This window comes from Cydia pomonella, chromosome 19 (assembly GCF_033807575.1).
Source record: "Cydia pomonella isolate Wapato2018A chromosome 19, ilCydPomo1, whole genome shotgun sequence".
NCBI classification, from domain to species: Eukaryota; Metazoa; Arthropoda; class Insecta; order Lepidoptera; family Tortricidae; genus Cydia; species Cydia pomonella.
The window spans coordinates 2,789,551-2,816,398 of record NC_084721.1 but is presented as its reverse complement, the minus strand read 5'-3'; the positions used below and the strand labels follow the sequence as shown (position 1 = coordinate 2,816,398).

The window sequence follows — 26,848 nt, the reverse complement described above, 5'->3', positions numbered from 1 at the left end:
ATTCCAATGAGCTTAAACTTCACACGCATATAGTAAAGTGATAATGCAATATCATGGTACCATAGAACTGATCTGATGATGGACACAGGAGCGGCCATCTGTGATAAATCAACGCAACCTAGTTATGTTTGGGTTTGTAAAATGTATTGATGAGTACCTATGAGTACAGTTGTCTGTTGATAGAAAAGTACAGGCAGCAATTAATGCTTGTATGAACATGATTTTTCTTTATTATCTTATATTTGTTACGTTCACAAAACCATTATTTAAGAAAAATGACCTACAGCAGGGGTAGCCAACAGGTCATCGACTGTTAGTCCAGTCGATCGTGGCAAGGCAAAAAAATATAAATACGTAGACCAGTTTCATTTAAGATTTCAAGAAGTATGTAATTGGTAGATCGCACAGGGTTTCGTTAGTAAACAGGAGATCTTGGGTCCAATCAAGTTGGCAACCCCTGACCTACAGTTTGTTCAACAAATTCGCAGCTTGAAAACCTCGATAACTCATGAATGTTATACTGTTATTCCGCTTACATTTAAATTATTCCAAAAACACATTTCGCTTGCCACCTGTCAAGTCAAACCGCAAAATTCATGGTCAAATAAATTCTCTCATTTATTTACGCGATTCCACGCATTCGGGCCCGATTCAGATATAGACTTGTTATGGTTTTGATATTATTTTGATATAGCCTTGAAGATAGCTCTCAGAAAATAGTATCAGAAATGAAGAGAAACTCGCGCTTGGAGGACTTAACAACCGGAGTCGCCTTCAAGAGCTTACCCCTCTTTCGAAAACCTCGGCCAATGGTCACATGTATTAAATAAATAAATAAATATTATACGACATTATTACACAAATTGACTAAGTCCCACAGTAAGCTCAATAAGGCTTGTGTTAAGGGTACTTAGACAACGATATATATAATATATAAATATTTATAAATACTTAAATACATAGAAAACACCCATGACTCAGGAACAAATCCATGCTCATCACACGTATATTATTGTGTGGACGTGTATTGGATGGACTGACGTTAATCTGACATGACATCTGAAAATCAGTAGACTGTTTTGTACGGAAAATACACAGATGACACACACACACACACACACACACACACACACACACACACACACACACACACACACACACACACACACACACACACACACACACACACAGATTATTAGATTTACAGATGAGGCGTCTCCAGTTGTTCTCTGCCTGTGAAGCCGATGGTCCCGCGTCCGAATAAGGACATTTATTTGTGTGATGAACACAGATATTTGCTCCCAAGTCATGGATATTTTCTATGTATACAAGTATGTATTTATCTATATACGTATGTATATCGTCGCCTAGGACCCATAGTACAAGCTTTGCTTAGTTTGGGGCGAAAAGAAAAAACAAGATAATCGTCAAGGTTGTATCAAAACCAGTTCAAAACTGAGGCTTTATAATTAGAATCGACCTCCATATCTATGCGAAATCACATTTATTATAATTGTACTTGAATGATATTAATGTTTCATTACATTTAGCCTTGAACTTTATTTTCATGTTAATTGTAATGAATGTTGAAGGTTAATCAACATTTAAATAACCTCATTCTGATGTTAGTGTACGTTCGAATTGGCCTGGCTGTCAAACATTAGTTTTTGAAAGAATTTTAGTGCGAATCCATTATTATGTGATCTGTGTTCATGGTGACTGGTGCAATTTTACACTTGTCCGCGCAGTGACGTCACGTCGCGGGCAGATGCTTGCACACACTCGTGCAATATGGCGCGCTCGTGGTCATTCCGAACTGATTCCGATTATATTATTGTAAAAATTGGGGCTCGTGCACTTTATTATTGTTGTTATCCATACTAATATTATAGATGCGAAAGTAACTATTAAGCCACGTAATGAGTACCATACATTTTCTGAAAAACATTGGTTATAATAACTTATAAACCGTGGTTATAATAAAAATGTTTATAGTGAATTCGTAGCTTGAATCTGTGTGTCTGTCTCTTCTCTTCTTCTTCCTCACGTTGTCCCAGCATTTTGCCACGGATTTTAAGGTTCGAATTGTAGGAAGTGTTCTTAAGGAATATTTGGACATCTTAAAAAATCAAATTTCGTATATCAGTTTTTTATTTGGGTGTCAAAAAATCATAAAAAATACCCCTGGGTTTTTATGATTTTTTAATATAGTACTTATCAATTAGCCACCAAAAAAAATCAGTGTTATAATAGGTACCTAGTAAGTGAATGTGGGTTAATGCAAATGGACATCTTAACTTGCCTTTTTGGCGCCAAAATTAAATTAAATTAAAATATTTATTGAAATCATATTTTTTCAAAGGCAAGCTTAAGCCATGTTGTTGGATTTAGGCTACTTTTTATTGGAAATTTATTGCTATATATCGCTGTGTTCAATGATATCTCCTTATTTATCCTAATCCCTAGAAAATAACGAGTTGACACTTTGAGAGTAAATGAGACTTGCAGTAGGTATCAATTCAATTCAATTCAAAATATACTTTATTCATGTAGGCCTAGCAACAAGCACTTATGAATAGTAAGACAGTATTACATATAATTATCTTAATCTAATTATCAGAGCAATTTATTGATGTTGTAAATATTATTCCATATATTATAATACTAATGAATATAATTCATAGATCAAATTTAATACTAAAACTTTCACAAAATATAGTCATACAAAAAAAAAAATGTATAAAAAATACTAGTCTAGATTGTTTCTAGAATAAATTCTAAATGTCAAACAAATATAATAAAAACAACAAAGGAAATACATGCATTGGAATATCCATTTCATCATCATTATTCAAATATAATAAATAATTAATCATTTCGAATCACAATTAATCCCACGTTGTTTTATCATTCATGTAGTCTTGTGTGGTATAATAAGCTTTAGAAATAAGTTTACGCTTTACATGATTCTTAAATTTATTAATTGGAAACTCAGTAATATGGTTTGGAAGTTTATTATAAAATCTCACACAATTACCCATGAATGATTTTTTAATTTTATGGAGCCGAGTGAAGGGCACGGCGAACTTATGTTTATTTCTAGTATTCATATTATGAATGTCACAATTTTTCTTAAAATCGGCAATATTTTTATGCACATACAGAATATTCTCATAAATGTATTGACAGTGCACTGTCATGATGTCAATTTCCTTAAATTTATCTCTCAGTGAGTCTCTATGGTTCATTTTATATATTGCTCGAATAGCCCTCTTCTGCAGAACAAAAATGGTATTTATATCTGATACACCACCCCACAGTAAAATACCATATGACATAATGCTATGGAAGTAACTAAAATATACTAATCGAGCTGTTTTTACATCAGTTAACTGACGGATTTTGCTTACTGCAAAAGCTGCAGAACTCAGTCTATTCGAAAGAGTAGCAATATGGGGACCCCACTGGAGTTTAGAATCTAAAGTTATACCAAGAAAAACTGTACTATCAACTAGTTCCAATTCCTCATCCTTCACAATGACACTTGTTTTTACATGCCTTACATTACTAGTGACAAACTTAATACATTTAGTCTTATTCTCATTTAACAATAAATTATTAACATTGAACCAATTTACTACTTTTGAAATAGCATCGTTTACATCATTGTAAGCTTGTTGCTGTCGTTTGACTTTGAAAATAAGTGAAGTGTCGTCTGCAAACAATACTATATCATGGTGGGTCTTTACAAGGAATGGCAAGTCATTTATGTAGATAAGGAACAGGAAAGGTCCCAATATTGACCCCTGTGGTACACCCATAGAGACCAATGACCCCGGTGATCGCTGTCCATTCACATCGACCCTTTGTATTCTACCATTTAAGTAGGACTTAAGTAAATCCAGTGCCGCTCCTCTAACTCCATAATAGTGTAGTTTCCTGATTAATGTTTCATGACAAACGCAGTCGAAGGCCACAAATATTACTAAAATGCTTCTAGTTAGATTTATTCACAACGGTACCTACCCACTGAAATACTTAAAATGCCTACACGGCCAACAATCCCTAATCAAAACTCGGCTCGGTTTGAAGTATAACTCGAAAAGTTTTAATGATCCCCTACTTCCGGACCTCTAAAACTGGATTATGTATGACCCATTCTATTATGTAACTTAATATTTTAACGCCTTCTTAGATTTTTGGAGATTAAGATGAAAGGAAGAAATGTGAGGATCTTCTAATTTTTTTGTGGATTTGTTTGCATTATTAGTGTTGCAAAAAAATTACCAGATTTTTTAAAGATTTAGAGAAAATGTAGTTCCTAATACCAAAGAGAATTTAGTACATATATCTAGTGGCGTATTGTCAAAGTAAATTTTGTAGTCTACTAAATTTACTGCCATATTATGGCTATTTGACCCATATTCTTTCACTGATATATTATTATGCTAAATATCAAACAATGTCGCCATCTACTCGATATAGGCCAATGGTATATCGCCATCTATTCGAGCATAAATTTTCCTTGATTTTTTGAGGCACGTTTTTCTCTTAGACTTTATTTATCTTATTCGGAGTTATGCATATCTTTGCTAATACCTAGTACCAGATAGTAACAAAAAACTGCATAAATCACATTTCATGTTTGGCTACCATGGGAGTCCCTTGATTTTATGATATGATATGATATTTATTGATAAATATTTACAATCTTGTCATAGATTTTACATTGGATGTCTATTCATTCACATCATATCATTTGATTATTTACTAATATAGCATTACAAATATTACAATACATAGTAATATAACGAGATAGTTTTATATTCCTATATATTTTAGTAGGTACACGATTGAGCCAATGACCCGTGGCCATCGAAGAACTCTTCAAGCCATTTCTAGTAGTACAGCTTTTAGTTTGCGGACAAATATTGCATCGCTAGAAGCTTGCTTTATTTCATCGTCCAGTATGTTGTACAGTCTGATTCCCATTACATGCATAGACTTCCTAGTTTTCACGTTATGAATCAGTTCTTTATAATGAATAATAATAATATACTTTACAGTACATATGGTGCTACTTTACCGCACAGTGCGCAAATTAGCATATTACGTTACTGTGTCAAACATTTAAAGGGCCATATGTACTTTAAAACGTTGTACGATACATGTGCGAATAGGTAATTCGCAACTCGTGTCGATTTAAAACACTCCCTTCGGTCGTGTTTTAATTTATCGCCACTCGTTTCGAATTTCCTATTTTTCGCACTTGTATCGTAATGTTACACTACTCACCATAGTATTTTTGACATTGCTTGAGTACGGTGACAGTTGTCATATCAATACTATTTATAAAAGCAATTTAGGATTATTTTATACATTCTATGCAAATTATGAAACAACTACTATTACTTATAACACACTTTTTAATACTACTCTCACGATTTTATTATTCATGCTTCTTAGGTATTTTGATTCAATTTACTTTATTCGGGTTACGCGGACTAAGTTATGTTAATATCAAGCCAAGTTCTGAACCAAATTATCATGTATAGTGGCCCTGGCCATTAAAGTTTTAGAATGATTACAGCTATCAGCATTGGGTAATATTATAGGCATATAAATTAGTGGTTTAGACAGATTTAAACGTCCCGGGTGTAATGCAATAAATGGTAGCTGTTTTATTTTAGAGCAAAGCTACATTAACATGCATTTAAAGTATATGGAAAAGTAGAGTTATTTGGGTAACCATTAAAATTTCAAATGATCATAATCTTCAAACATAAAAGGAACAGTCAATTGAATATAAATAAATATTATACGGACATTCATACACAAATTGCCTAAGTCCGACGTTAAGCTTAAGAACGCTTGCGTTGCCGACAACACAAGCGTTCTTTTATAAATACCGATACTTTTATAAGTACCGATACTTAGACGACGATGTATGTAATATACAAATACTTAAATACATAGAAAACATCCATGACATAGACCAACAAATACCTGTGCTCATCACACAAATACATGCCCTTACCGGGATTTGAACCCAGGACCATCGGCTTCATAGGCAGGGCCACTAGGCCACTACCCACTAGGCCAGACCGGTCGTCAAATACGAGACGTACCTACATGTTTTTTCGTCAACGGTACAAAATAATTGATATACATATAATATATAAGCATAGTTACATTTGCTTGTAGTAAAACATTAAAACAAACACGTATTCAGTGGAATTGTGATCTGTACCCCTAGTGTAAATTTAATCGACATCATAACGTGACGAACGCGTTTGCGTTAAGTCTCATTTTGTATAGGATTTTGAGTTTCGAAAACGTCCCGCTTGGCGCGCTCTTTCTAAATCACATACAAAATGAGACTAAACGCAAACGCGTACGTCACGTTTCGAAATCGAATTTATTTACACTAGGGGTACTGGTCCTAAAATACACTTAAGATGTACCTATCGGATTTTGTTTTAACACAATTTTAACCCTTATTAAAATCCTAAGCAACAGTAGGTAATGTAATGGTAAGTCATCTGCGCTATGTATATTCAACTTTATAATAATATACACTATTTAATCGGGCTCAGTAACCAATACAGTTCAGTTCGAGCTAAACATTTGTTTGATTTACATCCTTCCTAACGCCATCCGTAGATGGCGACCGTGACAGGACACACACACACACACAGGTACAGTAACTGGAATATTAAAAAACTGTACTACCTCAGTTTATAGCTAAAAATAGCAAAAAGTATAGTATAAACCTATAGGTAGAAAAAAATTCCCCGGTAATGAACCCCCAAGCTACGCCATCTTGTAATCGCACTTCCGAATGGAATTACAGTAAATTGTGCGAACTCGGCCGGCGCACTGCCGAGCCTGATCGGAAACTTTTCTTATTAACATGCAGATTGCATTGGACAACTTTGTTTATTAAACTGTATGTCGTTCGGTAAACGGGAAGTTTACAGCCAGCAATGTATTTATATAAATTAAAAAATTCATCACAAGGCAAATTCAAACTTTTAGAATATTACGAACCCGTCGCCAAAAAGTCGCCTCATACAATAATAAATATAAATAAATAAATAAATATTATAGGACATTATTACACAAATTGACTAAGTCCCACAGTAAGCTCAATAAGGCTTGTGATGAGGGTACTTAGACAACGATATATATAATATATAAATATTTATAAATACTTAAATACATAGAAAACACCCATGACTCAGGAACAAATATCCATGCTCATCACACGAATAAATGCCCTTACCAGGATTTGAACCCGGGACCATCAGCTTCGTAGGCAGGGTCACTACCCACTAGGCCAAACTGGTCGTCAAAATATCTGGTCGTAAAAAAACAATAAGACTGCACGATTGGCTCGAATTCGCGTGCGTAACACCGCTGCTGTACTGGCCCTATTTTATTGCCCGCAAGGCTCGTCCTTAGATATATGTCAATGCCTGGTCTAATAAAACGATAACTCTGTGCACATTGGTCTTTTTTATTTGTTTTAAATCTGGGCTATAAATCAGAGGTATCGAAGGCTGGAAAGCGGTCGCTCGCCTTTTGTAAAGGGGGATTTGCTAAAGCCTGCCGTCGCTCATAGAGTGTTAATAGTTGACGCCAATGATAGAAATATCGGGTCCACGGTGATATGACGGATTTATCCCACTGTTTTGTGGTCAAACCCATGAACAGTAAGCAATGTATCATTTAACTCAAATTATCTTTTCACTTCTCATACTCTAAACGTGTAACATACTTTTGAACGCCACGCCGATCGCACGCGGCGCGTAATCGTGAACCTTGTCGGTACGCATGAAGGTTGATATTGGGCTGTAGCCGCGCGCGTCATATGACGTCTTTGGCGGTCAAAAGGTTAAGGAAGGAAGGTTTAGGCATTCTCGAAAGCAAGAAGAAAATACCGTACTTGGTGCTAATGGCAATTACGGCAACTAGCGATGAAAAGGCTGTAGCTACTTTATCCTATTGTAGGTACAAAGTTTTAGAGCAATCTAGCTAGTCGTTTTAAAATGAAAGCGTAGCTGTTTGCACGTTTGTATGGAGTATTCATTTGTTTAAAATACGTGTAAGTAAAGAAAAAATCATAAAAATAATTGTCAAGCTATAGGTATAAAATAGGTATTTTACTGTAAGATAATGTATCAGGGAGGGAGTGCGCAGTTCTGTTCAGTTGGCACTAGAGCCTTAGACATCATTTCCGGGGCGGGCGGCCAACGACAGGGCGCGCTGAGGTAAGGTACTGGCACCAGTAGCTAAAAAAAGATAAAAATAAATTTATTACACACAAAACAGGACAGTACAGTACAGAATTGGTGTGATTTCGGGTGGGTGCATAGCATGGTTACATAATACAGAATTGCCAAGGGTCCCTGCACTAGGATAGGCCTGTACCGCGGGAGACCAAATATGCATTTGTATGTTATGTGTGACAGTTGAAATATAGAGAAGGAAAATATTAACTAAAAATACATTGGTTTGTTAGTAAACCCCCACAATACCCCCACGCTTCCGTGTCGATGTGAAGATTTAGCGCCCCCTGCAGATAGGGCTGGTACTTCTTCGCCCGATAGCGCCGGCCTGTATTTATTAAGGAGTAGCTTATGACTTACCAACCTGTATAACCTATGAAAGCAATAAATACACTGATTACTACTGATTACAACTGCCAGCTACGAGTATATACCCTCACGCTTCCGTGTCGATGTGAAGATTTAGCGCCCCCTGCAGATAGGGCTGGTACTTCTTCGCCCGATAGCGCCGGCCTGTATTTATTAAGGAGTAGCTTATGACTTACCAACCTGTATAACCTATGAAAGCAATAAATACATTGATTACTGATTACTACTGATTACAACTGCCAGCTACGAGTATATACCCTCACGCTTCCGTGTCGATGTGAAGATTTAGCGCCCCCTGCAGATAGGGCTGGTACTTCTTCGCCCGATAGCGCCGGCCTGTATTTATTAAGGAGTAGCTTATGACTTACCAACCTGTATAACCTATGAAAGCAATAAATACACTGATTACTGATTACTACTGATTACAACTGCCAGCTACGAGTATATACCCTCACGCTTCCGTGTCGATGTGAAGATTTAGCGCCCCCTGCAGATAGGGCTGGTACTTCTTCGCCCGATAGCGCCGGCCTGTATTTATTAAGGAGTAGCTTATGACTTACCAACCTGTATAACCTATGAAAGCAATAAATACACTGATTACTGATTACTACTGATTACAACTGCCAGCTACGAGTATATACCCTCACGCTTCCGTGTCGATGTGAAGATTTAGCGCCCCCTGCAGATAGGGCTGTGTATTTCATCGCTCGATAGTGCCGGCCGGTTTTTATTCACTTATAGAGTGAATGGCCAAAAACATAAAGATTTCAGGTTGGCTCGTTATGTAATTCCTTGTTTTTTGCTCTTTATTTTAGCATAAACAGTCATTACAGAAGAGTTACATTAGAAAATATTACATATAATATTGACAATACAGTGCCTAAAACGTTATAGATTATAGTAATTAATTTTGTTGCAATGGACCTGAATTAACTTAACTTTAAGAAGAAGACTTCTCAAACAAAAACGTCATTTATGATACTGACATATCCAATCAATATCGTATCTTTACGATATTTTTGACGTATCTTACTTAAAGTTCGAATCGGGCGGCAGGTTTAGTAAAACTAGCAGGCAAAACATGGCAAAGCTAGAGACCGCCAACACAAATGACGTGATATGGTGGCATTTGCCCAAAACTGGGCATTCAAACGAACCGAACATTGATCCAATCTTAATTCTTATACTACTACCAAATAAATTAAATTCAATACTAAAAAATAAAATATGTATGTAAATATTACTATGTAAATACCTAGATAGAAACTGTGACACGTTTGGAAAACGTTTTCCGAGGTTTTCCCGAGGGTCTACAGTATGGAGTTCTTCAAAAAACGTGTGTACAGGTTTTTAAAGGGTCGGCAACGCGCATGTAACACCTCTGGAGATGCAGGCGTCCATAGGCTGCGGTGACTGCTTATCATCAGGCAGGCCGTATGCTGGTTTGCCACCGTCGTGGTATGTAAAAAAAGAAAAAAGAGCTTTATTATTATTGTTTAACTTTTCTTATTATTATTAGAGTCCATTTCATATAAATTGTAGGTACGTTTACGATAACACTTGCACACGCTGTGTTATCAAATACGGTGCAGACTGCAGAGTCACAAACCGCAGTAATTTGTTGTCAACATATTTTTGAGCCATTCTGTACACTTGTCCAACAATATCTTAATTAAGGAGCGTAATTAAGATATTTTGGTGAACGTAAGCCCGGCATCATTTTTCACGGAAATTCTCGCAGGATTAATGGAGTGCCACTTTCCACCGTCGTTAGGAACCAAATTGAGTTTTTCTGATGGGGGATGCGAATTATATTTTTATCATGATAAAATACGAGAAATGGCGCAAGCGCTGGTTCATGCGAAAGGGACTAAACTAAAATTAGGCTTTAGATGTGATCAAAGCTGTTTGTTTCGTACAAAATTTCTAAAGTTTGCATTTAAAAAATACGTGCTTTCATTGCTAACAGAATGGAAGGTTCTTAGTGTACGTATTAGCTTTATATGTTTCGTCTTTATATATATGTATGTAATGTATGTGTTTATAATATATATATGTATGTAGTGTAATGTAAGTATTTAGACCACCTACAATCTCTCTGTTTAGCCTTAAGGTTGACTGGCTGAGGTTTTCTTTTGTGCAATTAAGGTTAAATAAACAATAAAGTTCTAAGAAAATCACTGCAGGTAATCAGGATTCGAACCTTCTCTTCAGTTAAGGTATGCATTCTATATATAATATACTATATGTTGTATTTATAGAATAATAATAATAATATCGACACGCACATAGTACCTACCATAAATATGAACACCGTTCTGGCCGTATTACCCATACATCCAGCAGGTGTGACTAGGGCCAATCGCTCAGTAAAAAAACATTCAGTTACACATAATTATGTACATGTATGTGCTATGTATGAATATGTTTTTATATACTCATACTCATATTACTCTTTTATTAGTAAAATATACAATTTTACATGTCAGCAATAAAATACTCAGTTGAAATTAAATTAAATTAAATTAAAAATTATTTACTTGATCTACATTCGATTAAAATAAAAGAATACAAATACAAATAAATAAAAATGACAAGTTAAAATTATTAAGTTATTCGGATAAATTAAAATCATACATTAATATTATTTAAGCTACATTATGTTATTACATTTAAAATTAAGAAATTCATTAATGTCATAAAAAGCTTGGGCAGTTAACCATATTTTTAATTTATTGTAAAATATATGTTTGTTATGTATTTTGTGAAGATACACAACAAACATGATGTTTTGAAAAGATGTGTCCCGCCGAGTTTCTTGCCGGTCCATATTGGGATACCCTCCTCCAATGGGGATTTAAATCTTCTCGGGTCAGAGGTGTAGGGTTAGAGCCGGTGTAGCTTTATTTGACGTTCATAAGCGCATTGTAATATGCCTACTTGAATAATAAACTATCTTTATCTTATCTTTAAGTATGTATTTTTATTTTATTTTATTGTTATATACTTATAGACATAATTACATTTAATGGGAAACATACAGCACATAATAAAACAAAATGGTAAAAACTAATCTAAATTAAAATATATCTAAATAAGGCCCCCGCGGCATTGTGCCAAAGATGCTGGCAGCATTCCCTCGCTGAATGGCAATACTAATGCGCTGCGAGAGAAAGCTGCCAGCTCTCTGGTCACCGGTAGAGTCTATGAGCCTTTTACTCATTTCCTTAAAAAATATATATTGTTATTGGTTTGATATATTTTTTTTTGTGTATATTCTGTGCTAGACTTCTTTTATTGCATCTGGAACATCTACTGACATGAATTTATTAAATTCCGCTACCTTAAGGTTGTCTGGAAAAGATCGCTTTTCAGCTATAAGACCTGTTGTTTACCTCTTCTTAATGTGCGGTATTCTTTGCTTTGTTTCTGTATTGTGATGTGCAATAAAGAGTATTTGTATTGTATTGTACTGTGGTCATATTTTTCCTACTAGACTGTAGGACTGTATATAGATTACATAAGTTCTTGCAAATTTATATTTTTCCTTTTTAACCAAAATACAAACCAGAGTTACAAGCATAAAGCTATTAAAATATTAGCGTAGCCAAAACAAACACGTTGACTTGACCACTTAAACTCCAGTAACTTTAAGTAAAAACATCACACAACACGAACGAATCCATTTAAAGCAAATTTAATCCTTTTATTCTTTATTTTTTCTTTATTGCATCCATGGTTTGTACAGGTGTTACATACTCGTAGTAGTTGTGAGTTTCACATGGACCCTGATAGGGTACAGCAATAGTCTTAAATCTAAGTTATGTACTTAAACGTCGTTTTATACCAATGGTTAGTTGATTTTATACTATACTATTCTATACTAATTCCAATTTAAAATTTTATGTCAACAAATGGGTTACTATCAAAACGACTGAATCTCAAAATGACCTGTTTAGCATGAGGTCCAGAACGCAAAACGACCACAGTATCAAAAAGCCTATATCTCATAATAGCATGGTAGCAAAACGACTAACGAGTAAAAGGCCTTCGTCTCAGAATAGCTTAGTATCAAAACGACTTGTTCGCAAAACGACCACTCCGTGGAACGTCTACATCTTTAAATGCCTTAATAGCAAAAGGACTAGATCGCAGAAGAACTAAATCTCAAAATGGTTGAATAGCTAAACGACTTCTTGTTGAAAGGGCATGAAACACTATTTCTCTTCGGGCATCTATGGATACCTAATTGTATAACATTATGTAAACATTATGCATGAAGATGAAGTATGTTAAAGAATTACTTAATAGTCAAATCGCAAGGAATAAAACAAAAGAAAATAAAGATAAATCAATATATGTCGTGGTAATAAATATGCTTACTCATTACTAACAAAAAATTGCTTTTACTTATCGCAATGAAATTTTTAAAATTATAACGACATTTTAAACAGAGTTTCCCAACTCTAATAGCTCAAATGATTTTTATATCATAATAATAAAATAAATCATTGGCACATTTTTAATTGGCGTTTTTTTTCCGATATGCTTTCGGGTTTTTTAACTGAATTTATTACAAAAAAACTCTTTGGTACCAGAAAACATCGTCATGAAACTAAAACCAAAAGCCACTTTCGTAAAACTGCCGTGAACCAAGAAAAACCAAGATGAAAGTACGTGTTACATGCCCTTTCAACAAGAAGTCGTTTAGCTATTCAACCATTTTGAGATTTAGTTCTTCTGCGATCTAGTCCTTTTGCTATTAAGGCATTTAAAGATGTAGACGTTCCACGGAGTGGTCGTTTTGCGAACAAGTCGTTTTGATACTAAGCTATTCTGAGACGAAGGCCTTTTACTCGTTAGTCGTTTTGCTACCATGCTATTATGAGATATAGGCTTTTTGATACTGTGGTCGTTTTGCGTTCTGGACCTCATGCTAAACAGGTCATTTTGAGATTCAGTCGTTTTGATAGTAACCCAACAAATTCATTCACAACTAAGAGATAATATTATTGATAGTTAAAATTTTATATGCAATAAAATTGTAGTGTATATAATATTAATTTTAATAGTAATGTCAAAAAAAAAAAAACTCATATCATGTAAAATATTAACAATAATGCGATGCGAAATATTTAAATTTATTTAATATTTTTCTAATTCAACTAAGGTCGAAATTAGAAATGAGTGGAAAAATATTTTTACTAGGAAATGTTTTTAAGAACTCGTTTTCATTGGTAGCTTGAGAGCTACTTTGAAAAGAAACACAAGTTTTTTGTAGCTTTGTTTGTTGTGTTGTAGTTGAAAGTAGTTTTAAGTTGGCTACATACAATTATTTTTTTTTATGGTAGAGGAGGCAAACGAGCAGACGGATCACCTGATGGTAAGCGATTACCGCCGCCCATGGACACCTGCAACACCAGAGGGGTTGTAAGTGCGTTGCCGGCCTTTGAGATGGGAGTACGCTCTTTTCTTGAAGGTGGAATTTGCGTCTGCTTAAAATGGGGTACTTGACCCATGTTGAATATTGTAACAAAATTTAGTTAAATGGATAGAAAATGAGCCATCCATTATAAAAAGTGGAATTTAAAAAATTATATTGAGATTATAAAAAAAAGGCTCCGAAGTCTAAAAAAAATTTTTTCTTTGTCTTTCAAAAATAGAAAAGAAAATAGTACCATTCGATAGCTTACATTTTATTAAAAAATAAATTGTATGACAACTATACACATAAACGCAATATTTCAGGGTCAAAATGGCAATTTCCTTGATCTTCCATACATTTAGGACAGACTTATAATTATGATGTGACGTCACATCACCTTATCATTTTGTTAGAGGCGTTTCAATCGTCGAGTGCGAGCGTCAGACTTTAACTCTCATTTCTGACCTTTGTGTTGCTTAAATGCCATGAGTCCTATATAGACATTTGATCCTCAGGAAATTCAAGATCGTTTGACATTATTTACAAAAAACAGTCAAGTAGCCAATTCGCAATAACATGCCGCTAAAAATCCGCTCCTACATCTACCTACAGTCGAAACTACATTGTCAGGTTTCGAACGAAACCATAGAAAATTTCGATTTGACTAAGTACCGAACTTGCTCACAAAATTTCGCAGGAATCGGTTGAGAAATGCCACCTACACAGGAGAACTTTTTTTTTTATACTACGTCGGTGGCAAACAAGCATACGGCCTGATGGTAAGCAGTTTCCGTAGCCTATGTAAGCCTGCAACTCCAGAGGAGTTACATGCGCGTTGCCGACCCTAAGAACCCTCCCTCGTTGAGCTCTGGCAACCTTACTCACCGGCAGGAACACAACACTATGAGTAGAGTCTAGTCTTATTTGGCTGCGGTTTACTGTAAGATAGATAGAAGATATGGAATGACATCCGCTGTGCTGTGCCCTAACACACTAAGCTAGACGACATTCACAATGCCCATACCTCTCTTGTGGACGTAGTTTAAGGACGTATTCGGGTCCAAAAACATCCGGACATACGAAAAAAAATTTGCCCAAGTTGAAACGTAGACCTCTACCAACGCTCGTTGAACTAAGGAAGTGAGTTATAAGTTGATTGATTAGATTTCGAAGTTACTCCGTGGTCTGCGTGTCAAGATAACACGCAACTATGGAACAATGGTTATTTGTTTTTCAAGGGGGCAAAGTTGTTGGTTCACCCCTCGTATTTATATTGATAATTGATTGCGTGGAATCTTTCGCTTTCCCGAGCTAAATTTAACCAGGAACTTAGCGAGTGGATTGAAATATAATATTGAGCATTGCGAAGGTTTCAAGAAGGGCTGAACAAACTTTGCTACCGAGTGAAACAAAAAAAAAAACAGAAATCAAATTTAAATGAACGGCCATTAAATTTGAATCATTAAACATTTGTAACATAGTGTCACACTTGTTTTTGAGGAAAATCCTGAGGAAAACCACGGACAATATCATAACATCATTTAACTAAAATTACCTTGAAAATTTAAGACAATTGCACAAACGTTAAACTGAAATTTCCATACAAACAAAACAGTGTCAGGTTTAAAACACGCTTTACACAATTGTATTTTTTTTGTATAAAAGCTAAAAAAATGGAAATCCCTTTTAAAAATGCCCATTTTTATTTTCGATCGAACTCATAGATTTTTTTTTTTGTTGATAAAATTTAATGATAATTCAAAAACATGATATCCGCAATCCCGGGCATGCACAGCCATCTCACTCACACTTACGCGCTGTGAGAATGAGAGAGAGAGAAAAGAATCTGGATGCGATGCCAATGGTTAGACAAGATGCCAATGGTTAGAGCTCAAACGAAACGCAACTGTCTCTGTCGCACTAAAATGGAAGAGTGATAGAGAGAGAGAGAACTACGTTACGGAATGTGAACGATTAGCATCTTGTCTACGCACCCCGAACGCACGGGGCTTTAACCGGATAGCGCTGGGAGTCGGATAGTGCAGAATCGGGGGCTCGTTAATCTCAGCTTCGTTAACAACATCAATTTACGTTCTCAAGTTTGTTACCTAGCTGATACAGATACACAGTAGGTAAACAAAATACAAACAAAAAGACAACATACTCTACAAAATTGTCATTATCGCATTCACTGCCAACGTTTTTGTAGCGATCTTGGCATTTTCCCGCTTTGCAGAGGAAAGCGACTATGAAAACACAACCCGCCGAACGGGATCCCGTCACTCAATGTGATTCCTTCTACAGTCCAAGCTAACTTTGCATCGATTTGAACAGAACAAGGTGAGGGAGAGTCATTTTAAATGTCATATTGTTTTCATAGAAATTTGACATTAATGATGAATGATGACGTTGCTGTAACATTGAAATGCTTTGCAGAGTTAACTTGGTCTGACTCTAGGCAATCTAGAGTCAAGATAAGTCGCCAGCAATTTTGACAGTCCAGACAGTGCAAGTGTTATTTTGAACGTCAAACTTCTATGAAATTGTGACGTTTACTTAATACTTGCACAGGCAACATAGTATCTTGGTCTGACTTTACCTATTTTGTGATAAATAGGTCATGTTCCCAAATTCTCTAGCGTGAGCAATCTTTGAAAGGCTTGCTCTTTAGTGTAAAGCCTGAGTAGACGCTTGAAGCGGAGCGTTCGGCGGGGCGTGCAGCGTGGCGTTGGGCTCACAAGTGATTTGAGCAGCGTGCACTAAGGCAGCGTGCGCTGGGGCGTTTGCATTTGTTTAAGAAGAATTCCTAGTTGCACTTTTTCCATACAAACGCTCTCGACTATTTCCTCCCTAGATTTAAACCTAGATCGATGATTTTTTTTAAATAAGATCAATATCATCAATATCTGTGCCACTATGTTTTACTTTTTTGGATTATTTTATTTTGAAGAAACTTACTCGAAAATCGCAAAAATGGCTCAATTGAATTGGCTGCAAAAAAAGGCGCAGTATACAAATATCCAAGAAATCAAAACATAGCGGCATAGATTAATTCTTTCTCTTGCAGTTTCCAAAATTTCATAATGATTGGTTGCGTTTTGGAGGAGGAAACAGTCGAGAGCGAAACCTCGATTTTTGAGTATTTTGCGTGGGAATTTTAGTCCGAGCTGCAGTTGTCCTTATCGCACGCACGCACTCCCAGCTCACCGCAGCGCGACCGAAACATAGCTTCAAAAATCCGAGATTTGAAAAGTTGCTCACCTAGGAATTGCTCTTAACTTGCACGCTGCACGCCCCGCCCCGCTGCACGCCCAACTCGTCGACTCAGGCCTTACACTTAGAACTTTAAGTGTAAGGCCTGGTAAGTGTGACCAACTGGTCAAAAGCACCTAGTTTATCAAGGATTGAATACAAGTACTAGAGCATTTGGCACGGGTACCGCTGTAACCGGGTGGTCTAGTAGTCAGTACGTTAGCCGCATAGCCTGAAAATACCTGTTCAAATCTAGCCTCTGCCACTAGTGCGCTTGGTAACTTATCTTTTTTAATTCAGTTTATAATCAATAATCATTTTGTTTTTATTTTTTCAACAAGCCTACTGCGTCTGTCTCTAGAGTTGTGTCGGACGACAGAACTCAATTTGTGTCGGGGCAGATAAATCGGTGTCGCTACTGATGGATGCTGACACCACGACACCGAATACTAGACTACTACTCCCAGTACTCTATTCTATATGATTAAATATTAGTTCGTAACATGGAATTAGACTAATTTTTATAACATTATCGACTGAACTGTTTTTTCTATGTTATTTCTTGTTGGAGAGACGCAATGGTTAGGTCCGTCCCCACTGCTGTTTTCTGCGGTGTAAGCGTGATTGAATTTTTATAACTTGTCACTATGCCTGTCACTTTCGCACTTACACTTCTTAGATCGTGATAGACATAGTGACAGGTGATAAAAAAGCGACCGTGCTTCAGTCACTAGGCATTTTTATTTTATTTTATTAAAAACTGATCTGCGTTTGGTCTAGTCACACCTGATGGAAAGTGAAGACAGGGCCTAAGATGGAGCTCACCGATTCAGTAGTAGCCTATTCACTCTTGCTTTAAAGAGACCGAGGTCATATTTATCAGGAAATACAGAGGGCGGGAGCGCATTCCATTCTTTAGCCGTCCGTAACAAAAAAGAGGAGGCAAACCGTTTAGTGCGAACAAATGGAATGTGTACCACGAACGGGTGCATTCGCTCCCCACGCCTGGATGTCCGATGATGGAAAGGGGAAGGTGGGATCAGATCGTGCAGTTCCTGTGCACACTCCCCGAAAAGCATCCATATTCTAAGGAACCTTAACACGAAAAAAATACAAAAACGGTGTCAGAAGTTATCATTAAACATGTGGAATTGTATTCCTTTCCTCGGTTTCGTGTTTAGGAAAGGTTAAGCTCAGATATCATATCGGCTTTGTGCGGATTATAAACTTAATAGGGGCTGGGTGCCCTAGTTATTTGTTATGTATATCGGAGAATGACTGAATCGTGCCATCTATCGTCTTTAAGAGGCGTTTCATCACGCCATATTTGACTAATAGAGCAAACTAGGGTGGTTACGTTACTCCTGAGTGGTGTTTGACGCAGTTCCGCCAAGGCGTCATAGAGTGCGCTGTTAAAACAATTGAAATCGAGAACGATTGAAGTCTGGCTGTCTATCATTTTTCAGAAGAGAACGGGAGAAGATAACGTCGATGGCGGTTCCTGGATCAAACCCACTGGCTTGTTTAAGATAAGAAATATACCGTGTCCTATGTTTTGTGATCAGTCTTGTCGAGTAAAGACTGTGAGTTGAACATCGTATTTCATTGGAAGCCCTCGTCATCTACTATTGAAGGTTGTGATGTGCTGTCGCTAGTATGATACGCCCACGATTTCCGACATATATATACATATTATATTGGCTCTTCGAAAGAATTTTTAGGTGAGAATTACATGTTTAGCTTAGTTTTAGTTAGTCTGTTATGTTGCTATACTCTCGCAGGGTTCATGTTGATACTGTATTTAACCCTAAGATCCTCTGTACACATGAAATGCAATAAAATATTTGAGTATCGAGTATTGAAAAATTAGACCCTTTTAACATGTGATACAAGTGTGAATTTCTTACGGTCTGACAAAAGTATCACTTTCTAGTTATTTGGGCAATTTCATTTATTTTGTATGTAGCACTTGTACTCGCTCTAATTTTATTGTATTACAATTTCTAGCACCGAAATCTAGTACTATAGATATACATATACCCACATATGCGTCACTTGAATGTTAGGTTCGTGTCAAAAATACGTTAACTTGATTGAAAAAAATATCGTGAGTTCAAGCCTCACTTGCAAGGCGCGCAGCAAAAAAAATGATCTTAGAAAAAAAATACATAAAGAGGGTATAATATTATGTATCTTGTAAGATATATTACCAAGGAAAGGGTTAAGCATCATTCTGTGAGCGTTACCAGCGATGTTATAATACAAGTGAGTTCATTTCTGACTTTCCTCCGGTATTATGAAACCCAGTAATTGGCGTCAGTAATAAATTCGATTCGCCGGCTAGACTTCCAGTGCAGAGCGCTAGTTTTTACTGTCTTGCGTCGGGGGACGGAATCTACAATTTATCTTCAGAGGGTTCTTATAATTTTAATATTAAACAATAAACAAAAATAGCAACAGATGTAAAAAAATCTATTTTTAGGCACGCATGCACGCTCCTCTGAAGAACAAATGTGGACACGCCTGTCAACAATTATACAACTAAACCTTATACATTCATCTTTATTTGATGTAGTAACAGGTATCACTGTACATATTCTACCACTTCAGTAGCCGCGGCAATGTGATGCAAGCCCGTCACAGCGCCTTACTAGGAGTGTCCGTAAGACAGAATAACCAGCTCGGCGGTACCACATCACATATGTATTACGAGGTTATACAGTATTTATACAGTAGGTATCTGACTCCTCAAGGTTTAATAAATTAGCGTTTCAAAACGCCAATAACAAATAGATCATGAGCCGATTAACAGTATCACATCCTTGCTCGTTCTCGAGAAGGAATCAGCTGCCCCCATTGGTTGGGTTAGGAAAAAAAAATCATAGAAATAAAGTATAATATTTCAAGTCGCAGCTATTTTGTTGTACATGTACACTTGGTATAGTTTAAAACATGAAACTCCCCACAAACCTCCACTAAAAGTAAGTTTCAAAACATTTCCATTTCGCAAAGAACCCTGGCTCCAACACAGAGTAGAAACTTAGACAGAGAGAGAGAGCCTGATTCAGATAAAAAAAGCGGCCAAGTGTAAGTCGGACTCGCGCACCGAGGGTTCCGTACAAACCTGTAGGTATATATTATTATATGATGTGACTAAAAATTTACGGTTTTCGCAATTTTTCCTTTATCTGTGCTATAAGATGTTGCTTTGTACCAAATTTCAAGATTCTGAGTTCACGGGAAGTAACCTGTAGGTTATGGATATGATCTGTCAGCATCAAAAGTTACGTTTTTTGGGTTCCGTACCCAAAGGGTAAAGCGGGACCCTATTACTAACACTCCGCTGCCCGTCCGTCTGTCTGTCTGTCTGTCCGTCTGCCTGTCCGTCCGTCTGTCACCCGGCTGTATCTCATGAACCGTGATAGTTTCACAGTTGAAATTTTCACAGATTATGTATTTTTGTTGCCGCTATAACAACAAATACTAAAAAGTGCGGAACCCTCGGTGAGCGAGTCCGACTCGCACTTGTCCCGGTTTTTTCAACCAGAAACGTCATTTTTTACACTGACAGATCGTATCAAATTTATAATCGATTATTACAAAATATGCCTCACTTCGGAGTTTGAGTCATTTTCCGCTCAACATCTATTACTTAAGTGTTGAACGTGTGCGTGTCGCGCGTATAATCGAGGAAATCGGAGTGTTTGTACCTCTGACTATCTTTTAAGTCTGTGGGCTCTGCCATATCTGATTAACTAGCTTGAAGAGTTTTAATTTCTGCAACGAAGCCAGACATTTACGGGTTGGAATTTACTGCGTCCTTCCAAAATGGCGGCCATGATTAATCAAATTTTACGATTCTTTTGGAATAAAAGGGAAATTAAATTACTTTTGGCCTCAATTTTCTGAGTAAGTATTTTTAGTCTACGTTAGAACGCAACCATCAATTGGTTTTATTTTGGGTTGATGCGTAGAACTTAATTTGTGTCTTGAAGCAACTTATTATTAATAGCATAAATTAATTAAGCAGTGTCACATTACACATCATATTTTTATGGAAATAAATAAATGTCACGGTGCATTGACATTTATATCTAAGAACGGGCCTTGCGGGTATTAAGAATGGTGGTAGTTCAGTGGTGTCACTCACGAATTCGAGTTACTCGTGCAGTCTAACGGAACTAGTTGCGACCAATCGCGTACGTGATACGAACTCATCAACCAATCATGTTGCGGCGTTAGACTGCACGATTGGCTCGAATTGGGTACTTGACACATGTTGAATATTATAACAAAATTTAGTTAAATGGATAGATAATGAGCCATCCATTATAAAAAAGTGGAATTTAAAATTTTTTATTGAGATTATAAAAAAATACAAGGCTCGGAAAATCTCAAAAATGTCTTTCAAAAATAGAAAAGAAAATGGTACCATTCGATTCCTTACATTTTATTGAAAAATAAATTGTATGACAACTATACACATAAACGCAATATTTCAGGGACAAAATGGCAATTTCCTTCCATACATTTAGGACAGACGTATATGATGTGACGTCACATCACCTTATCATTTTGTTAGAGGCGTTTCATTCGTCGAGTGAGAGCGTCAGACTTTAACTCTCATTTCTGAGCTTTGTGTTGCTTAAATGCCATGAGTCCCATATAGACATTTGATCCTCAGAAAAATCAAGATCGTTTGACATTATTTACAAAAAACTGTCAAGTAGCCAATTCGTGTACGTGACACCGCTGTACTGGCCCCATTCTTATTGTCCATAAGGCCCGTCCTTAGATATATTTGTCAATGTCACGGTGATATTTCTACAAATTGTCATTGCAGACTTTGTACAGAGTTAGCTTTATTTTACTCCAGTATTATCGCTATTTAACGGTTTAGGATTTTTTATTTTTTTTATATTGACAAGACTAAAACAAAGCATGCAAAGGCCAGTAGATATTTCACGAGAAATAAATCCAGTCACCTTGAGCGTTACGTCCAGACCATTTGCTTTCCCTGCGTTTCTCCTTATCACTCTACCCTCATAATTCTCGCCTAAAACAGAGTTTAAATAGAAAAGTAAGCGATTCTAGTGAAATCCTTGAATAAATCTCTGTATATTTTGGATTTGAAAATGAAAGTATGGACTTTTTCATACATAATATATAACTGACCAACCACTTGTTTAAAATTGTCTGTTTGTCTTGCCTCTTGGAAAATAAATGATGTTCCTCTTAACCCAGTTGACCTTAACCCAGTTGACCTTATCCCAGTTGACCTTATCCCAGTTGACCTTACCCCAGTTGACCTTAGCCCGTGGACTTTAAAGAACCAACCACTGAAAAACGGACAATGAAAAATTAGGTACTTTATTTATAATAATAGACGTTTTTTGGCCTCTAAGTGACTAAAGCCTCGGGCTTTAAAAGCCTAAACCTTTGCCGCATATGCACCCATATTATGGCAGTTACAATATTCAACTCTACTGACGGCTATTAAAGTTCAAATTTAAACAATTTTTTTTTATTACAATGTGTTAAGGGGTTAAGCCCGTCACAGACGGAGCGATCATATACCGACAGATACCGTAAGATACGGCATCTGACGATATCTTTTACGTTACTATTTGACAGCGTCCAAACACGAAGCTATAATATATAATTTGGTATCTTACGATATATTATCGCAAGGCATCTTAAGAGTCCTTATTCCTACAGACGAGCGTATTTTGTAAAATGCTTCCTTTTTCATTCAAGATTACGACGTAACTATTAGTATTTATTCAAAAACTGATAACGTACTTAAATAATCGTTTCCTAAACTAGGGGCTCCAACAGTTCAAATTTTCATTTTCTCTTTTAAACCTCTTTTTTAATGAGGTTTTTTGGGAGTCTTTTCCAAATTTTGCAGTGAGATGTGGCGTTTCGGTTCTCAATTTTGCTATAAACAAGAATCATTTGGTACATGAATGACTACAATTTGATTCAACATATCTCGTACGAGGGGCTGGAATGATTAACAATCGAAGATTCATTTGAAAAAACTGATAAAATACCTTCCGAGTTTTCTTCATTTTTTTGGCGAAAACAGGGTTTTATTATATTTTATTTCCGCAAATTGTACGCATATTTTGCTTTAAAAATAATATTATAGCAAACTGTAACTTTATGTTAACCTATAAAAAAAAAATCGTAACTATGGGACCTACATTGCCGTAAATTTATATTTTTTTAAAACACGTATAAATCACGCAGCAGCGACGCCCCGCTCTCAGTCCGCGCGGAGCGCGCTTAGAGGACGGACCTGTGCTCGATTGTCAGGCATTCGTTGCGATCGTAATCAGCTACGGAGTTCCGAGAAGTGCTATATACTGCGATTAGAAAATCTTAATAAAAGTTCATTTTTTACAGTATGCCTAACAGACTCGCTTATTGATGGATTTTCAGTGTTACTTTTTTTTTAATACTAAGTCGGTGGCAAACAAGCATACGGCCCGCATATGTACGCCTGCAACTCCAGAGGAGTTACATGCGCGTTGCCGACCCTAACCCCCTCCCGCCCCTCGTTGAGCTCTGGCAACCTTACTCACCGGCAGGAACACAACACTATGAGTAAGGTCTAGTGTTATTTGGCTGCGATTTTCTGAAAAACGCATTTTCACTTGAAATTACGTTAGGGTTTGCATTATTATTTTTGACCCGGATGAAGTCCAAGTTCTCATGACGGAGTCAGGAGTTGGTCACCAGAACTCCTAATCTACTAATTATAATCCCATCGTGTTTGGGCTCAAAAGATTTGCCCTGACGAACACCATCGATCTAGATGAGGTCCAGGGTCTCATGATGGAGTCAGGAGTTGGTCACTAGAACTCCTAATCTACTCATTATAATTCCATCGTGTTTGGGCTCAACAGAGTTGCCCTGATGAGCACCTTCAATCTAGATGAGGTCCAGGGTCTCATGATGGAGTCAGGAGCTGGTCACCAGAACTCCTAATCTACTCATCATAACTCCATCGTGTTTGGGTTCAATAGAGTTGCCCTGACGAGCACCATCAATCTAGATGAGGTCCAGGGTCTCATGATGGAGTCAGGAGCTGGTCACCAGAACTCCTAATCTACTCATCATAACTCCATCGTGTTTGGGCTCAATAGATTTGCCCTGATGAACACCATCGATCTAGATGAGGCCCAGGGTCTCATGATGGAGTCAGGAGTTGGTCACCAGAACTCCTAAACTACTCATCATAACCTCATCGTGTTCGGGCTCAATAGATTTACCCTGACGAGCATCATCAATCTAGATAAAGTCCAGGGTCTCATGATGGAGTCAGGAGTTGGTCACTAGAACTCCTAATCTACTCATTATAATTCCAACGTGTTTGGGCTCAAAAGATTTGCCCTGATGAGCACCATCGATCTAGATGAGGTCCAGGGTCTCATGATGGAGTCAGGAGTTGGTCACCAGAACTCCTACTCTACTCATCATAACTCCATCGTGTTTGGGCTCAATAGAGTTGCCCTGACGAGCACCTTCAATCTAGATGAGGTCCAGGGTTTCATGATGGAGTCAGGAGCTGGTCACCAGAACTCCTAATCTACTCATCATAACTCCATCGTGTTTGGGTTCAATAGAGTTGCCCTGACGAGCACCATCAATCTAGATGAGGTCCAGGGCCTCATGATGGAGTCAGGAGCTGGTTACCAGAACTCCTAATCTACTCATCATAACTCCATCGTGTTTGGGCTCAATAGATTTGCCCTGATGAACACCATCGATCTAGATGAGGCCCAGGGTCTCATGATGGAGTCAGGAGTTGGTCACCAGAACTCCTAATCTACTCATCATAACCTCATCGTGTTCGGGCTCAATAGATTTGCCCTGACGAGCATCATCAATCTAGATAAAGTCCAGGGTCTCATGATGGAGTCAGGAGTTGGTCACTAGAACTCCTAATCTACTCATTATAATTCCAACGTGTTTGGGCTCAAAAGATTTGCCCTGATGAGCACCATCGATCTAGATGAGGTCCAGGGTCTCATGATGGAGTCAGGAGTTGGTCACCAGAACTCCTAATCTACTCATCATAACTCCATCGGGTTTGGGCTCAATAGATTTGCCCTGATGAACACCATCGATCTAGATGAGGTCCAGGGTCTCATGATGGAGTCAGGAGTTGGTCACCAGAACTCCTAAACTACTCATCATAACCTCATCGTGTTTGGGCTTAATAGATTTGCCCTGACGAGCATCATCAATCTAGATAAAGTCCAGGGTCTCATGATGGAGTCAGGAGTTGGTCACTAGAACTCCTAATCTACTCATGATAATTCCAACGTGTTTGGGCTCAAAAGATTTGCCCTGACGAGCACCATCGATCTAGATGAGGTCCAGGGTCTCATGATGGAGTCAGGAGTTGGTCACCAGAACTCCTAATCTACTCATCATAACTCCATCGTGTATGGGCTCAATAGAGTTGCCCTGACGAGCACCATCAATCTAGATCAGGTCCAGGGTCTCATGATGGACTCAGGAGTTGATCACCAGAACTCCTAGTCTATTCATCATAACTCCATCGTGTTTGGGCTCAAAAGATTTGCCCTGACGAGTACCATCGATCTAGATTAAGTCGCATGATGGACTCAGTAGTTGGTCACCAGAACTCCTAATCTATTCATCATAATGGTAATTTGATGGTGCTTGTCGGAGTAAATATATTGAGCCCAAACACGATGGAGTTATGATAAATAGATTACGAGTTCTGGTGACCAGCTCCTGACTCCATCATGAGACCCTGGACCTCATCTAGATTGAAGGTGCTCATCAGGGCAACTCTGTTGAGCCCAAACACGATGAAATTATAATGAGTAGATTAGGAGTTCTAGTGACCAACTCCTGACTCCATCATGAGACCCTGGACCTTATCTAGATCGATGGTGTTCGTCAGGGCAAATCTTTTGAGCCCAAACACGATGGGATTATAATTAGTAGATTAGGAGTTCTGGTGACCAACTCCTGACTCCGTCATGAGACCCTGAACATCATCTAGATTGATGGTGCTCGTGAGGGCAAATCTATTGAGCCCAAACACGATGGAGTTATGATGAGTAGATTAGGAATTATGGTGACCAACTCCTGACTCCATCATGAGACCCTGGACTTCATCTAGATCGATGGTACTCGTCAGGGCAAATCTTTTGAGCCCAAACACGATGGAATTATAATGAGTAGATTAGGAGTTCTAGTGACCAACTCCTGACTCCATCATGAGACCCTGAACACCATCTAGATTGATGGTGCTCGTGAGGGCAAATCTATTGAGCCCAAACACGATGGAGTTATGATGAGTAGATTAGGAATTATGGTGACCAACTCCTGACTCCATCATGAGACCCTGGACTTCATCTAGATCGATGGTACTCGTCAGGGCAAATCTTTTGAGCCCAAACACGATGGAATTATATTGAGTAGATTAGGAGTTCTGGTGACCAACTCCTGACTCCATCATGAG

The 26,848-nt window shown here is 37.4% G+C and overlaps 1 long non-coding RNA gene across 2 annotated transcripts in view; it reads left to right on the top strand.

Moving 5' to 3' along the window:
• LOC133528693 (uncharacterized) overlaps positions 1-26,848 on the top strand; it is a 204,025-nt gene that overhangs the window by 19,260 nt on the left and 157,917 nt on the right. The gene's annotated exons all lie outside the window — the stretch shown is intronic.